We start from the raw sequence: 17,085 nt of genomic DNA on the forward strand, positions 1-17,085 counted from the left end.
TGAGTTACATTAGATGCAGAATTTTTTTGAAGCAAAAAAAAAAAACTTATTAAACTGTGTTACCAACATTATAGAAGGATAACAGCAGCAGAAAAGGTATATCCTAATAAGACAGTATACTTGTCTAGCCTTTAATATGACCAAGTGCAGTTCATATACTTGGTATACTATCTCATTTAATCTCTATAAAAACCCTATCTTTGTGGGTAAGTTATTACTATCCCCATATTATAGATAGGAATTTTGTCCTTTGTTCACTTCTTAATCCTCCATAATCTTGCTTTTAATATGCCACTCTACCAAAAATGCTTTTGCTAAAATTTTCAGTGGTTTTCTCATTTGCTAAGAGTATTCAGTATGACTGTGCTTGACACTCTATGGTACCTGCTGCTGTTGACCTTCTCAAAGCTTTCGACTATTTGGTTTGGTGAAATCACATTTTCAAGGTTTTCTTTTTTCCTCAGTCTTCTAGCCTGCCCTTTGAATGCATGTCCTTCCCAGGGTTATTTATTATCTATTTTTTTGCTTTGGATTCCTACTCTTACTAATACTTATGGACAAACTCTTCATTAATCTTCTTCTTCTTTTTTTTTTCCTTTGGTTATGTTTTCAAGATTCATTTATGTCATAACAGGTATCAGAATTTCATTCTTTTTTTACAGCCAAATAATATTCCTTAGGGCGTATGCATATACAGGCATACCTTGTTTTATTGTGCTTTGTAGATACTGTGTTTTTTTTACAGACTGGAGATTTGTGGCATCCTGCAATGAGCAAGTTTATTGGTGTCATTTTTCCAACAGCATTTGCTTACTTGCTGTCTCCTTGTCACATTTGGTAATTCACACAATATTTCAAACTCTATTATTAATATTATATTTGTTATGATGATCTGTGATCTGTGATCTTTGATGTTAGTCTTATGATTGTTTTAGGGCATCAAGAACCAAGGTCATGTAAGATGGTAAACTTAATCGATAAACGTTGTGTGTGTTCTGACTATTCTACCAACCAGCCATTTTCTGTCTCTTTCCCTGTCCGTGGGGCTCCCTCCGCTGAGATACACAATACTGAAATTAGGCCAGTTAATAACAAGACAATGGCCTCTAAGTGTTCAAGTGAAAGGAAGAATCACATACCTCACTTTAAATCAAAGGTAGAAATGATCAAGCTTAGTGAGGAAGGCATGTCAAAAGCCAAGATAGGCCAAAGGCTAGGTCTCTTGCACCAAAGAGCTGCATTGTGGATGCAAAGGAAAAGTTCTGGAAGAAAATTAAAAATGCTACACCAGTGAACACATGAATGATAAGAAAGCAAAGCAACCTTGTTTAGTGGTCTGGATAGAAGGTCAAACCAGCTACAACATTCCCTTAAGCCAGAGCCTAATCCAGAGCAAGGCTCTAAGTCTTTTCAGTTTTATGAAGGCTAAGAGAGGTGAGGAAGCTGCAGAAGACAAGTTTCAAGCTAACAAAGGTTGGTTCATGAAGCTTAAGGAAAGAAGCCATCTCCATAACATCGATGTGCAAAGTGAAGCAGCACGTGCCGATAGAGAAGCTACAGCAAGTTCTCCAGAAGATCACCTGAGAGCATTCATGAAGGCGGCTACACTGAACAATGGATTTTCACTGTACATAAAACAGCCTTCTATTGGAAGAAGATGCCATCAAGGACAATCATAGTCTGAGAGGAGAAGCCAGTGCCTGGTTTCAGAGCTGCAAAAGACAGACTGACTCTCTTGTTGGGGACTAGTGCAGCTGACAACCTGAAATGGAAGCCAGTGTTCATTTACCATTCTGAAAACCCCAGGCTCTTAAGAAGGTAAATCTATTCTGTGCTCTGTCAGTGGCACAGCAAAGCCGGCATCACAACCGTCTGTTTACAGCATGGTTTACTGAATATTTTAGGCCCACTGCTGAGACCTAGTGCTCTAAAAAAAGATTCCTTTAAAAGTATGACTGCTTCTTCACAATACTTTTGGTCATCCAACCGTTTTGATGGAGATGGGCAACAATATTAATGTTGTCTCCATACCTGCTAATACAGCATCCATTCTGCAGCCCAGAGATTAAGAAGTAATTTTGACCTTCAAGTCTTATTATTAAGAAAAGCATTCTGCAAGGCTATCATTGCCATAGATAGTTATTCCTCTGATGGATCTGGGCAAAGTAAATTGAAAGCTTTTGGAAGGGATACAGCATTTTAGATACTATTAAGAACATTTGTGATTTGTGGGAAGTAGTCAAAATACCAAAATGAACAGGAGTTTGGAAGCTGATTCCAAACCTCATGGATGACTTTGAGGGGTTCAAGACCTGCAGTAGAGGAGGTTGCTGAAGATACAGTGGAAATAGTGAGAGAACTAGAATTAGATATAGAGCCTGAGGATGTGACTGAACGGCTGCAAGTTCATGATCAAGCATGAATGGATGAAGAGTTGTTTCTTTTCATTGAGCAAACAAAGTGTTTTCTTGAGATGCAATCCACTCCATGAAGACATTGTGTAGATTGTTGAAATGACAACAAGGGATTCAGAATTGGACATAAACTTGGTTGATAAAGCAGCAGCAGGGTTTGAGAGGACAGACTCCAGTTTTGAAAGAAGTTTTGCTGTGGATAAAATGCTATCAAACAGCATCACATGCTACAGAGAAATTGTTCATGAAAGGAAGAATCAATGGGTGTGGCAAACTTCACTGTTGTCTTCTTGTAAGAAATTGCCAACCACTTTTTTTTTTTTAAAGATTTTATTTATTTGACAGAGAGAAAGATCACAAGTAGAGAGAGAGAGAGAGAGAGGAGGAAGCAGGCTCCTTGCCTAGCAGAGAGCCTGATGTGGGACTCGATCCCAGAACCCTGAGATCAGGACCTGAGCTGAACGCAGAGGCTTAACCCACCGAGCCACCCAGGCAGCCCCGAAATTGCCAACCACTTTGATCTTCAGCAGCCACCAGCCTGGTCAGTCAGTAGCCGTCAGCATTGAGGCCAGACGCTCCACCAGTAAAAAAATACTATGACTCATTGAAAGATTAGGTGAGTGTTAGTATTTTTTTAATAATAAAGTATTTTTTAATTAAGGTATGTACATTTTTTAGACATAGTGCTATATCACACATTAATAGATTATATATAGTACAATGTAAATATAACTTTTATATGCACTAGAAAATCAGACAATTCATTTGATTTGCTTCATTGCAATATTCACTTTATTGCAGTGATCTGGAACTAAACCCACAATTTCTCCAAGGTATGCCTGTATACCCCATTTCATTTATTCATTTATCTCTTGATGGATGCTTGGGTTGTTTCCACCTTTTGGCTCTTGTGAATAATGCTGCAATGAGCATGGTGTGTAAGTATTTGTTGGAGTCTCTGATTTCCGTTCTTTTGGATTTATACCTAGGAGTGGAATTGCTGGATCATATGGTATTTCTATTATGTTTTTGAGGACAAAGTATAATTACTTAAAAGTGAGAAATGTACATTTAGTGAGGAAGTATGGACATGTTAGTAATTTATTTAACTCATTAGTGAGGAACCCAGTGGGATAGTAAAGCTGCCTCAATGGAAAATTCAGGAGCTTGAAGTGAAAGAATGAATGCTGAAATTAGATTGCTAAATTAGACACAGGCTTGTTAATGTCTCACAGGGCAATAAAGGTGTAATCTTTGGGGATATCTTTTCTCCCTGACATAGAACATTTACATCTGTACCAGGCAGATACCATTTGCAATTTATGAATCTTCTGTATCTTATCTGCTTTTGCAGAATCTAGGCCCTAACTAATAGAAGATGGCAAGTCAGACAAAGATACACTTTCCTAGAGAACCCCACAACCCTTAGGTGGGCTTGTTATGAATTGTTTCAGCAGGATATTGAAAGGGTGAATAATAATCTTTTTTCTTTATTTCCATATTTTGATTTTTCTTACCTTCATGTCTATTCCCTTTCCTTTTGTTTATACTATATTTTGCATCCACCCTTTGTAACTTTTGTACATATCTTTCTTAGAATGTATTACTTTGTTGAAATTTATTTACTTTTCTTTAAATTTTGATACATATTGCCAAATAACTGTCCAGATTAGCTTATACTCCAGGAAATTTTATGCATTTATGTTGCTTTTGGTGGTGTATGAATGTGCCAACTCTCTATGCCTTACCAGTGATAAGTAGGATTACTCATCATCATTTCTAACTTCATGGGCAAAGGGAAAAATAAAATCTTGTTTTTCATTGTTTTCCTTTTGTAGTGGGGCAGAACATATCTTCATGTTTATTGGTTCTTCATAGCAAATTTTGCTATAGAGTTTTCCATGAGAGTACTTTCTCAAAAGAAACTTGCAGTACCCCTCTGTTTTTGAGAGAACTATCAGATTGTTTTATATAAATCATGTTCATATTTTTAATGTTAAATATCATTCTTTCATATGAAAATAGCACATTTTACTAATCTGTCCTCCCTGATGGATTTTAGATTGTTTCTGGGTTTTTTGTTTGTTTGTTAGTTTGTTTTGGTTTGGTTTTTGCCTATTACGTAGTTGTATGCAGTAGACATCTTTGAAATGTATTTATGTACCAAGTACCTTACTTTTAAAACTGGACTTTTTTTTGAGAGCAGTTTTATCTTCACAGCAAAATGGAGCAGAAAATACAGAGAGTTCTCATATACTCCCTACGCCCCCTACCCACGACCTCCCCCACTATCAACCTTTGCACCAAAGGGGTGTATTTGTTGCAATCAGTGAACTTACAATAGCACATCATCAACCAAAGTCTGTAGATTACATTAGGGATTGCTCTTGTTGTTCATTTTATGAGTTTTGACAAATGTTTGAACATATGTATCCAGTTATAATTTCATATAGAAGAATTTCAGTACCCTAAAAGTCCTCTGTGTTCTGCCTGTTCATCTCTCCGTCCCCTATAATCCTTGGCAACCACTGATTGATTTTTACTGTATCCAAGTTTTGCCTTTTCCAGAATGTCATGTAGTTGGAATCATGCAGCATATAGCCTTTTCAGATTTGCTTCTTTTACTTACTGGCATGTATTTAAGTTTCCTGCATGTATTTTTATGGCTTGATAGCTCCTTTCTTTTTCTTGCTGACTAATATTCTTTTGTCTGGATGTACCACAGTTTACCCATTCATCCACTGAAGGACATCTTGGTTGCTTCTAAGTTTAGGCGATTATGAATACAACTGCTATAAACATGGACGTGCTGGTTTTTGTGTAAGGTTTTAGTCCCTTTGGGTAAAAACCAAGGAGTGCAGTGTCGTAAGAATATATTTAGTTTTGTAAGAAACTTCCAAACTGTCTTCCAAAGTGGATGTACCATTTTCATTTCCACCATCAGTGAATGAGACTGCCTTTTGCTCCATATCCTCTATTGCATTTGGTGTTGTCAGTGTGATGGATTTTGCCATTTCTGATCATTGTGTAATTGGTATCTTATTGTTTTTTTTTGTTTGTTTGTTTTGTTTTTGGTTTTTTGTGCATTTTTCTTAATTTTTTTTTTATAAACATATATTTTTTTCCCCAGGGGTACAGGTCTGTGAATCGCCAGGTTTATATACTTCACAGCACTCACCATAGCACCTACCCTACCCAATGTCCATAACCCCACCCCCCCTCTCCCAAACCCCCTCCCCCCAGCAACCCTCAGTTTGTTTTGTGAGATTAAGAGTCACTTATGGTTTGTCTCCCTCCCAATCCCATCTTGCTTCATTTACTCTTCTCCTACCCCCTTAACCCCCCATGTTGCATCTCCTCTCCCTCATATCAGGGAGATCATATGATAGTTGTCTTTCTCTGATTGACTTATTTCGCTAAGCATGATACCCTCTAGTTCCATCCATGTCGTCGCAAATGGCAAGATTTCATTTCTTTTGATGGCTGCATAGTATTCCATTGTGTATATATACCACATCTTCTTTATCCATTCGTCTGTTGATGGACATCTAGGTTCTTTCCATAGTTTGGCTAATGTAGACATTGCTGCTATAAACATTCGGGTGCACGTGCCCCTTCGGATCACTACGTTTGTATCTTTAGGGTAAATACCCAGCAGTGCAATTGCTGGATCATAGGGTAGTTCTATTTTCAACATTTTGAGGAACCTCCATGCTGTTTTCCAGAGTGGTTGCACCAGCTTGCATTCCCACTAACAGTGTAGGAGGGTTCCCCTTTCTCCGCATCCTCGCCAGCATTTGTCATTTCCGGACTTGTTAATTTTAGCCATTCTGACTGGTGTGAGGTGGTATCTCATTGTGGTTTTGATTTGTATTTCCCTGATGCCGAGTGATATGGAGCACTTTTTCATGTGTCTGTTGGCCATCTGGATGTCTTCTTGCAGAAATGTCTGTTCATGTCTTCTGTCCATTTCTTGATTGGATTATTTGTTCTTTGGGTGTTGAGTTTGCTAAGTTCTTTATAGATTTTGGACACTAGCCCTTTATCTGATATGTTGTTTGCAAATATCTTCTCCCATTCTGTCATTTGTCTTTTGGTTTTGTTAACTGTTTCCTTTGCTGTGCAAAAGCTTTTGATATTGATAAAATCCCAATAGTTCATTTTTGCCCTTGCTTCCCTTGCCTTTGGCGATGTTCCTAGGAAGATGTTGCTGCGGCTGAGGTCGAAGAGGTTGCTGCCTGTGTTCTCCTCTAGGATTTTGATGGATTCCTTTCTCACATTGAGGTCCTTCATCCATTTTGAGTCTATTTTCGTGTGTGGTGTAAGGAAATGATCCAGTTTCATTTTTCTGCATGTGGCTGTCCAATTTTCCCAACACCATTTATTGAAGAGGCTGTCTTTTTTCCATTGGACATTCTTTCCTGCTTTGTCGAAGATTAGTTGACCATAGAGTTGAGGGTCTATTTCTGGGCTCTCTATTCTGTTCCACTGATCTATGTGTCTGTTTTTGTGCCAGTACCATGCTGTCTTGATGATGACAACTTTGTAATAGAGCTTGAAGTCCGGAATTGTGACGCCACCAACTTTGGCTTTCTTCTTCAATATTCCTTTGGCTATTCGTGGTCTTTTCTGGTTTCATATAAATTTTAGGATTATTTGTTCCATTTCTTTGAAAAAAATGGATGGTACTTTGATAGGAATTACATTAAGTGTGTAGATTGCTTTAGGTATCATAGACATTTTCACAATATTTATTCTTCCAATCCAGGATCATGGAACATTTTTCCATTTCTTTGTGTCTTCCTCAATTTCTTTCATGAGTACTTTATAGTTTTCTGTGTATAGATTCTTAGTCTCTTTGGTTAGGTTTATTCCTAGGTATCTTATAGTTTTGGGTGCAATTGTAAATGGTATGGACTCCTTAATTTCTCTTTCTTCTGTCTTGTTGTTGGTGTAGAGAAATGCAACTGATTTCTGTGCATTGATTTTATATCCTGACACTTTACTGAATTACTGTACAAGTTCTAGCAGTTTTGGAGTGGAGTCTTTTGGGTTTTCCACATATAGTATCCTATCATCTGCGAAGAGTGATAGTTTGAATTCTTCTTTGCCGATTTGGATGCCTTTAATTTCTTTTTGTTGTCTGATTGCTGAGGCTAGAACTTCTAGTACTATGTTGAATAGCGGTGGTGATAACGGACATCCCTGCCGTGTTCCTGACCTTAGTGGAAAAGCTTTCAGTTTTTCTCCATTGAGAATGATATTTGCTATGGGTTTTTCATAGATGGCTTTGATAATATTGAGGTATGTGCCCTCTATCCCTACACTTTGAAGAGTTTTGATCAGGAAGGGATGCTGTACTTTGTCAAATGCTTTTTCAGCATCTATTGAGAGTATCATATGGTTCCTGTTCTTTCTTTTATTAATGTGTTTTATCACATTGATTGATTTGCGGATGTTGAACCAACCTTGCAGCTCTGGAATAAATCCCACTTGGTCGGGGTGAATAATCCTTTTAATGTACTGTTGAATCCTATTGGCTAGTATTTTGGTGAGAATTTTTGCATCTGTGTTCATCAAGGATATTGGTCTGTTGTTCTCTTTTTTGATGGGATCCTTGTCTGATTTTGGGATCAAGGTGATGCTGGCCTCATAAAATGAGTTTGGAAGTTTTCCTTCCATTTCTATTTTTTGGCACAGTCTCAGGAGAATAGGAATTAGTTCTTCTTTAAATGTTTGGTAGAATTTCCCCGGGAAGCCGTCTGGCCCTGGGCTTTTGTTTGTTTGGAGATTTTTGATGACTGTTTCAATCTCCTTACTGGTTATGGGTCTGTTCAGGCTTTCTATTTCTTCCTGGTTCAGTTGTGGTAGTTTATATGTCTCTAGAAATGCATCCATTTCCTCCAGATTGTCAAATTTGTTGGCATAGAGTTGCTCATAATATGTTCTTATAATTGTCTGTATTTCTTTGGTGTTAGTTGTGATCTCTCCTCTTTCATTCATGATTTTATTTATTTGGGTCCTTTCTCTTTTCTTTTTGATAAGTCTGGCCAGGGGTTTATCAATCTTATTAATTCTTTCAAAGAACCAGCTCCTAGTTTCGTTGATTTGTTCTATTGTTTTTTTGGTTTGTATTTCATTGATTTCTGCTCTGATCTTTATGATTTCTCTTCTCCTGCTGGGTTTAGGGTTTCTTTCTTGTTCTTTCTCCAGCTCCTTTAGGTGTAGGGTTAGGTTGTGTATTTGAGACCTTTCTTGTTTCTTGAGAAAGGCTTGTACCGCTATATATTTTCCTCTCAGGACTGCCTTTGTTGTGTCCCACAGATTTTGAACCGTTGTATTTTCATTATCATTTGTTTCCACGAATTCTTTCAATTCTTCTTTAATTTCCTGGTTGACCCATTCATTCTTTAGAAGGATGCTATTTAGTCTCCATGTATTTGTGTTCTTTCCAAATTTCCTCTTGTGATTGAGTTCTAGCTTCAGAGCATTGTGGTCTGAAAATATGCAGCGAATGATCCCAATCTTTTGATACCGGTTGAGACCTGATTTAAGACCGATGATGTGATCTATTCTGGAGAATGTTCCATGTGCACTAGAGAAGAATGTGTATTCTGTTGCTTTGGGATGAAATGTTCTGAATATATCTGTGATGTCCATCTGGTCCAGTGTGTCATTTAAGGCCTTTATTTCCTTGTTGATCTTTTGCTTGGATGATCTGTCCATTTCAGTGAGGGGAGTGTTAAAGTCCCCTACTATTATTGTATTATTTTCGATGTGTTTCTTTGATTTTGTTATTAATTGGTTTATATAGTTGGCTGCTCCCACGTTGGGGCATAGATATTTACAATTGTTAGATCTTCTTGTTGGACAGATCCTTTGAGTATGATATAGTGTCCTTCTTCATCTCTTATTATAGTCTTTGGCTTAAAATCTAATTGATCTGATATAAGGATTGCCACTCCAGCTTTCTTCTGATGTCCATTAGCATGGTAAATTCTTTTCCACCCCCTCACTTTAAATCTGAAGGTGTCTTTGGGTTTAAAATGAGTTTTTTTGTAGGCAACATATAGATGGATTTTGTTTTTTTATCCATTCTGATACCCTGTGTCTTTTGATTGGGGCATTTAGCCCATTAACATTCAGGGTAACTATTGAGAGATATGAATTTAGTGCCATTGTATTGCCTGTAAGGTGACTGTTATTATATATTGTTTCTGTTCCTTTCTGATCTACTACTTTTAGGATCTATCTTTGCTTAGAGGACCCCTTTCAGTATTTCCTGTAGAGCTGGCTTGTTGTTTGCAAATTCTTTTTCAGTTTTTGTTTGTCCTGGAAGCTTTTAATCTCTCCTTCTATTTTCAATGATAGCCTAGCTGGATATAGTATTCTTGGCTGAATGTTTTTCTCGTTTAGTACTCTGAATATATCATGCCAGCTCTTTCTGGCCTGCCAGGTCTCTGTGGATAAGTCTGCTGCCAATCTAATATTTTTACCATTGTATGTTACAGACTTCTTTTCCCGGGCTGCTTTCAGGATTTTCTCTTTGTCACTAAGACTTGTAAATTTTACTATTAGGTGATGGGGTGTGGACCTATATTTTTTGATTTTGAGGGGGGTTATCTGAACCTCCTGGATTTTGATGCTTGTTCCCTTTGCCATATTGGGGAAATTCTCTCCAATAATTCCAATATACCTTCTGCTCCCCTCTCTCTTTCTTCTTCTTCTGGAATCCCAATTATTCTAATGTTGTTTCATCTTATGGTGTCACTTATCTCTCGAATTCTGCCCTTGTGATCCAGTAGCTGTTTGTCCCTCTTTTGCTCAGCTTCTTTATTCTCTGTCATTTGGTCTTCTATATCGCTAATTCTTTCTTCTGCCTCATTTAATCTAGCAGTGAGAGCCTCCATTTTTTATTGCACCTCATTAATAGCTTTTTTGATTTCAACTTGATTAGATTTTAGTTCTTTTATTTCTCCAGAAAGGGCTTTTATATCTCCCGAGAGGGTTTCTCTAATATCTTCCATGCCTTTTTCGAGCCCACCTAGAACCTTGTGAATAGTCATTCTGAACTCTAGATCTGACATATTACCAATGTCTGTATTGATTAGGTCCCTAGCCTTTGGTACTGCCTCTTGTTCTTTTTTTTTGTGGTGAATTTTTCCGCCTTGTCATTTTGTCCAGATAAGAGTATATGAAGGAAAAGTAAAATACTAAAAGGGTGGCAACAACCCCAGGAAAATATGCTTTAGCCAAATCAGAAGAGATCCCAAATCATGAGGGTGGGGGGAAGGGGATAAAAAGAGGTTCAGAAAGAAAAAAAAAAGAAAAGAAAAAAGAAACAAAAAAAGAAAACCAATAATGAAAAAATATAAAAAGGAAAAAATATATATATATTAGATAAACTAGTTAAAAAACGTTAAAAAAGAAAAGGGTAAAAGTTAAAAAAATTTAGCAGAAGAAGAGAAAAATAATTGAAAAAGAAAAAAAAAAATAAATTAACTGCCAGGCTAAAGAATCATGGGGAGAAAGCCATGAGTTCCGTGCTTTGCTTTCTCCTCCTCTGGAATTCCGCTGCTCTCCTTGGTATTGAAACTGCACTCCTCGTAAGTGAACTTGGTCCTGGCTGGGTTTCTTGTTGATCTTCTGGGGGGAGGGGCCTGTTGTAGTGATTCTCAAGTATCTTTGCCCCAGGCGGAGTTGCACCGCCCTTACCAGGGGCTGGGCTGAGTAATACGCTCGGGTTTGCTTTCGGGAGCTTTTGTTCCCTGAGCGCTTTCCGTAGAGTTCCGGAGGACGGGAATGAAGATGGCAGCCTCCTAGTCTCTGGCCCGGAGGAGCCGAGAGCCCGGGGCCCCACTCCTCAGTGCGCCCTCAGAGAACAGCGCCCACTTATTCCTGTCACCCTGGCCTCTAGCCGCCCTCCGAGCTGACCGAGCCTGCGACCAGTTCAAGGTAACCCCGAGCTGAGAGTCACTCCTCGGCTCTGTCTCTGTAGCCAGCTTCCCCGTTCTAATACCTGCAAGCTCCACGACACTCAGACACCCCTGATCCTTCTGTGACCCTGCGCTACCTGAGGCCACACTGGCCCCGCGTGGGCTTCACCCTGGTTAAGCCTCTGGAGCGATGTCCCTCAGCGGAACAGACTTTTGAAAGTCCTGATTTTGTGCTCCGTTGCTCCACCGCTTGCCGGGAGCCGGCCCCTACCCCCGCGGTCTATCTTCCCGTCGCTTTGGATTCACGTCTCCGCCAGTCCTACCTTTCAGAAAGTGGTTGATTTTCTGTTTCTAGAATTGCTGTTCTTCTTCTCTTTGATCTCCCGTTGGATTTGTAGGTGTTTGCAATCTTTAGATAAGCTATCTAGCTGATCTCCCCCAACCTGAAGTAGTCTCAGCCTGTTTCTTCTCCGCCATTTTGGCCCCCCCCCCCCCCCCCCGGTATCTTATTGTTTTAATTGTTTCATTTGCATCTCTCTAATGACATATGAAGTGGAACGTGTTTTCATAGGTTTATTTGTCATCAGTATATCTTCTTTGGTGAAGTGTCTGTTAAGATCTTTGGCCCATTTTTTTTAATGGGGTTGTTTGTATTCTTATTGTTACATTTTAAGAGTCCTTTGTGTATTTCTTCTTGGTTTTGACTTTAACTAGTGTCTTTCTCCTGGCCACTCCCAAACCTCTGTCTCATGCTCTGGCTTCCTTTTAGTACTGATTTTGATTATTTCTGCTACTTTATGTTTATTCAGTGATTCTTTTGTATTGCTTATGAAACACTTGAGAAACAGTGACTTTTGCCTGCTACTTTAGTCCTGCCGTTCCCTAATATCACCACCTGTCAAAATTCTGCCAACTCTTAGACAACTCCTCAGACTCACTTTCTGCAGGCTTTCCTGACCTGTGTCTGTAGTGATCATTTATTCTCTCAGTAAGTGCTGTCACCCCTAGAATCCTTATCATTTATTCCCTTCTTGTTTAATCATCACTTCCTGTTTGACTTATCATATGGTTTCACTTATTTGTGGAACATAAGGAATAGCATGGTGGACACTAAGAGGAAGGAAAAACGAAGGGGGAGAAATCAGAGTAGGAGAAAAACCATGAGAGACTATGAACTCCGGGAAACAAATGGAGAATTTTAGAAGGGAGGGTGGGTAGGAGGATGAGTGAGCATGGTGATAGGTATTAAGGAGGGCATGGATTTCCTGGAACCCTGGGTGTTATACACAAACGATGAATCATGGAACACCACATCAAAAACTAATGATGTACCGTATGGTGACTAACATAACACAATTTTTAAAAAATCACTTCCTGAGGGTATGGCTCTCAAATTTTTATCTCTCTCAGACTGGTAGCTCAGACGTTCAAACATAGAAAGCCCTTAATGAATTACTATTTAATGAATGAGAAAATGAAGGAAGAAATGAATGTTTAACCTAGCAAAGTAAAACTGATTGTTAACTGAGTCTCTTTTGTAACCATTGAATTTAGTCTTGAACATAAAAACCAATAGATGTTTTATTTTGTTAGTCCATAAAACAAACTTGCCATTGTTAGTCGATGTATCTTAAGTCTTTAAAATCTGAATAATATTAGATTGATCAGATATTAATAATCATATTAATAATCAGAAATTGCCTTGTTTTCTAGTACTATATTATATTCATCTTTTTATAATCAGCTACTAACATAGTCTTCACATCTGTTACCCAAAAAATATTGTTTAAAATCTTTTAAAGAATAGAATTAAAGTCAGTTTTGATGTTCAGTAACCAATTGAAACTTTCAGGTGGTATCTTTGTAACTATAGAAAAGGAATGCTGTCAATGGTAGTTGTGAACCATTTCAAAGTGGTGATAATAACTATAATGGTAATAAAGTTAATAATGCATATAATAAATTAGTTAACTTTTGAATACCCTCTTTGTTCCAGGTTTCATGCTTTAGGTACAACCTTTCATTTGATTCTTGTGAATAACAGGATTAATTTTATTGATGAATTTAAAGCTCAGAGAAGTTAAGTGACTAGCCTTAGGGCACATAATAGGACATAATTCAGACCTACATTTGTCTAATTGTCCTGTCTTCAAGTCTCAGTGTAGGTGTCAGTTCACTTTGTTACTTTTAACTAATCCTGAGTCTACATGCCCCATAGCAATCTATTTCCATTTTCAGAGTCTTTTTCAAATTGTTTTATATTTGACTGATTGTCAATGTAACTGACAATTATTTCTTTGAAGTCTGAGAGTACTCACAGTGTGTCCTTAGTACCTAGAGCATGGAAAGGAATATATGGTTAATAAATAATTTTTGAATTGAATGAGTGAGCCAACCCATCAACTAGAGATTTATTAGGAATTTAAATAAACATTTTTGGGAAGTAAATGATATACTCTGTAGCTAGATTCTCATGGATGTTTAATGGAAAGGAAACTGACATTTATATAGCAGGTACTATATTAATCTTTTATATTGAGCATTTTATTGAATTATCACATTAGGAATTAAGATTCTTATTTTTTTATGTTAAAAATTGGGCTTGGACAGTTTAAGAAACTTGCTCAGAGTCAAAGCTATAAGATACAGAGCTGAAACTTGAGAAACTTTGTATTTCCAAGTCCATGTTGACTCCATTATATTAGACTCTATAATTTGATTAATATAATTACAAAAAATTACTTATGATGATAATAGAATTTTAAAAGGGGTGACATTAAAACATTCTTATATAATTTGTAATTTTGTAATTTTTCCCACAGATAGGTTTTGTTTTGTCAAAACCTTTGATACTATGTAGGACCACGCTGGGCTTTAATCAGCTTTTGGCTGGTTAAAATGTTTTGAACTTAATAACTGATATAAAGATATAAGTGTTATAAAGTTATTCTTGGATTGATGGAAACACTGATTAGAAGGATTTAGAAGAATGAACTTCACATGGGGAAGCACCATTTGAATTAGTTTAAAATTTTAAAAGAAAAATAACTTTGCTGTATAATTTTAGATGAGTTATCCATACAATTTTTGGAGATAGAATTGTGGAATACAGAAGAGTGTCCCCCAAAGAATGTGTGTATGTATGGAGATTTTTATGGAGAATTCAGTAGTAATTCTGGGGTAATTTCTAAATTTCTACCCCAGACATTACAAGGTGGCTTATTTTTAATTATGCAAAATATGCCCAAGTTAAAGCTTAGAATTGCTTTAACTCCTGTCAGATATCTTGAGTATTGTTATAAAATATCGATATGTCATTGGAAATTAATTACTACGATGAAAACTAGCATACATTCCAAATTTCATTTAAAGAATACCAATAGGTCTTAGTATCTGTATCTCTAAACATAGAGCTAACATTCTATTAAAATATGAAAACCTAATTTTAGACTAAAATAAAGCATCCTGATTCTAAAAGCCACATTGACAAAGTTTCTGGGAAGTGGCATCCAAACAATGCTGACAGACTCTTGTCAAGAATATGACAATCCAGGATGCCTGGGTGGCTCAGTTGTTTAAGGGTCTGTCTTCGGCTCAGGTCATGATCCCACAGTCCTGGGATAGAGTCCCGCATCAGGCTCCTTACTTGGTGCGGAGCCTGCTTCTCCCTCTCCCTCTCCCTGCTACTCCATCCGCTTGTGCGCTCTCTCTCTCTCTTTCTCTCTGTGTCAAATAAATAAATATTCTTTAAAAAAAATGACAGTCCCTCAACTGTTATTTTACTTTTGATTCATCTGTATTTCTGTCAAGTGTTTTAGGTGTATCATAATAACAAAAAAATGCAAGGTAATAATTGAAATAGGACTAAATATGCAAGGGCCATGCAGTGATAGTTATACAAGGATATGGGAGAGAAATTATTAATTCAACTGGCTATAGAATTTAGTCTTCAGTGCCATAGCTGCCAGGCAAAAAGAAAAACATGATACAGTAGTTCAGTCTTGCTTCCTGTAATAGGAAGCATATAAGAGAATCAGGAAAGTATTTTTAGTATAAACTGAGGAATAGATTTATTTTTGCAAAGCCTTAGACTAAATACACCTAGCACATAGTAAATACCTAAATAGTTGTATTATAGTTATATATGTATAAACAAATGAGAAATTACATAAAGAAGAACTTACCTTGTGTATTTTAATGTGATGGTCATTGACCAAAATAAGGAGTCATGGCTTTAATAACGTGTTTACAGATACATAGCAAAGTCATCTGGTTATTTTTCATACTAACCCTTGCAAACAAGTTAAGGATGTATATTTTACCATGACATTGTGAATGCACATTTTAAATATGGAAGTTTAAAGATGTAGTTTTTGATGATATACCTTTTGATAAGACACAGTACATAGAGAAGGTAATAAAATAGCTTCAGTGTACCTAATTTTAGAACGCTGATAATTTAAGCAGGTCATTCCAAGGAAGCTTTTTAGCAAATAATTTAAAGTTGAATAGTGTTAAGTGTTCAAAGTAATGTCAAATGTATGTCAGCCATGTGCTTTAGCTAAGGTAATGTAACTGGTGTCTTATTAGAAAATTAAACCCCAGGGCACCTGGGTGGCCCAGTGGGTTCAGTGTTGGAGGTTTGGTTTTGGCTCAGGTCATGATCTCAGGGTCGTGGGATGGAGCCCCACATCAGACTCTATGCTCAGCAGGGAGTCCACTTGAGATTCTCTCTCTTCTTCCCCTTGCCCCTCCTTGTGTGCTCTTTCTCTGACTCTCAAATCAATCTTTTTTCGAAAAAAGAAAATAATTGAACCTAATGTGTATTCTTTTTAAAGGGGAGGGCCATGCATGTTTGCCTGGAATGGAAAAAGCTTGCATCAGGAAGCAAGATGAGGTCTTCTGGAAGTCTCACCATGTGATGTAGATAAGCCTTTGTCTTGGACGCGTCTGAGTTAGTTCTTTTTGTCATAATCACTGTCAGATGTGAAGCAATTAAGTCCCATTATGAGTTTTAAGATAGTTGTATATTTTGACAGTTCATGTAGTTGTACAATGCAGCTCTTTATTTTCCAGAGTTCTAGGCCTCCTTTATTCCCTCCTTAATTCCATGTTCATTTGATTAGAAAGATGTTATCTTTTTTTATCAGTGCTGCAGATATGTTCAGTGCCAGCTTATATAATCTTTAATTTATTTGACTTTGGTCCTCTAGCATCATCTGCATATGATTTTTAAGAATCGATTTGTATTATACATGTTGAAATTTTTTTTATAAATCTTAAGTTTAGAGTAGCTATGAGATGTAGGTAGTTTAAATTTTATTTCACTATCTATACATCAATATGTGGATGTCATTACTACATACCTTACCCTTCTACAATTATTACACAGAGTCTGAAGATCATGTAAGAAAGTAAATTTTCCAAGCATTTTTACTGGGACAGTTACTGCTCCTTATGTTTTATTTTATATGTTATACATATATAAAACACGTGCACTTAGATTTCGTAGAAATCTATTCTTATAACTTAATAAAAGATGATCTATAACCTCTTCTAGTTACTTATTTGGATTTTGATTTGAAGTCTAAGATTTTAATTCATTTTCATCATGTTGAAAGGCTATGGATAGACAGCATTTTGTGAATTTTGAATGACTGAAAGCAAGGAAGCTGAAGTCCAAAACAATTTTTACCTTGAGCACTTCTGTGCATGTTCTGAGTACAGTATGTAAA

General features: G+C 37.1%; 1 protein-coding gene across 2 annotated transcripts in view; it reads left to right on the forward strand.

The window, feature by feature from the left end:
• Positions 1-17,085, forward strand: part of GLRB (glycine receptor beta) — a 97,407-nt gene that overhangs the window by 45,516 nt on the left and 34,806 nt on the right. The gene's annotated exons all lie outside the window — the stretch shown is intronic.

The sequence above is a fragment of the Lontra canadensis genome, unplaced genomic scaffold (genome assembly GCF_010015895.1).
Source record: "Lontra canadensis isolate GAN:19392208 unplaced genomic scaffold, GSC_riverotter_1.0 scaffold1, whole genome shotgun sequence".
NCBI classification, from domain to species: domain Eukaryota; kingdom Metazoa; phylum Chordata; class Mammalia; order Carnivora; family Mustelidae; genus Lontra; species Lontra canadensis.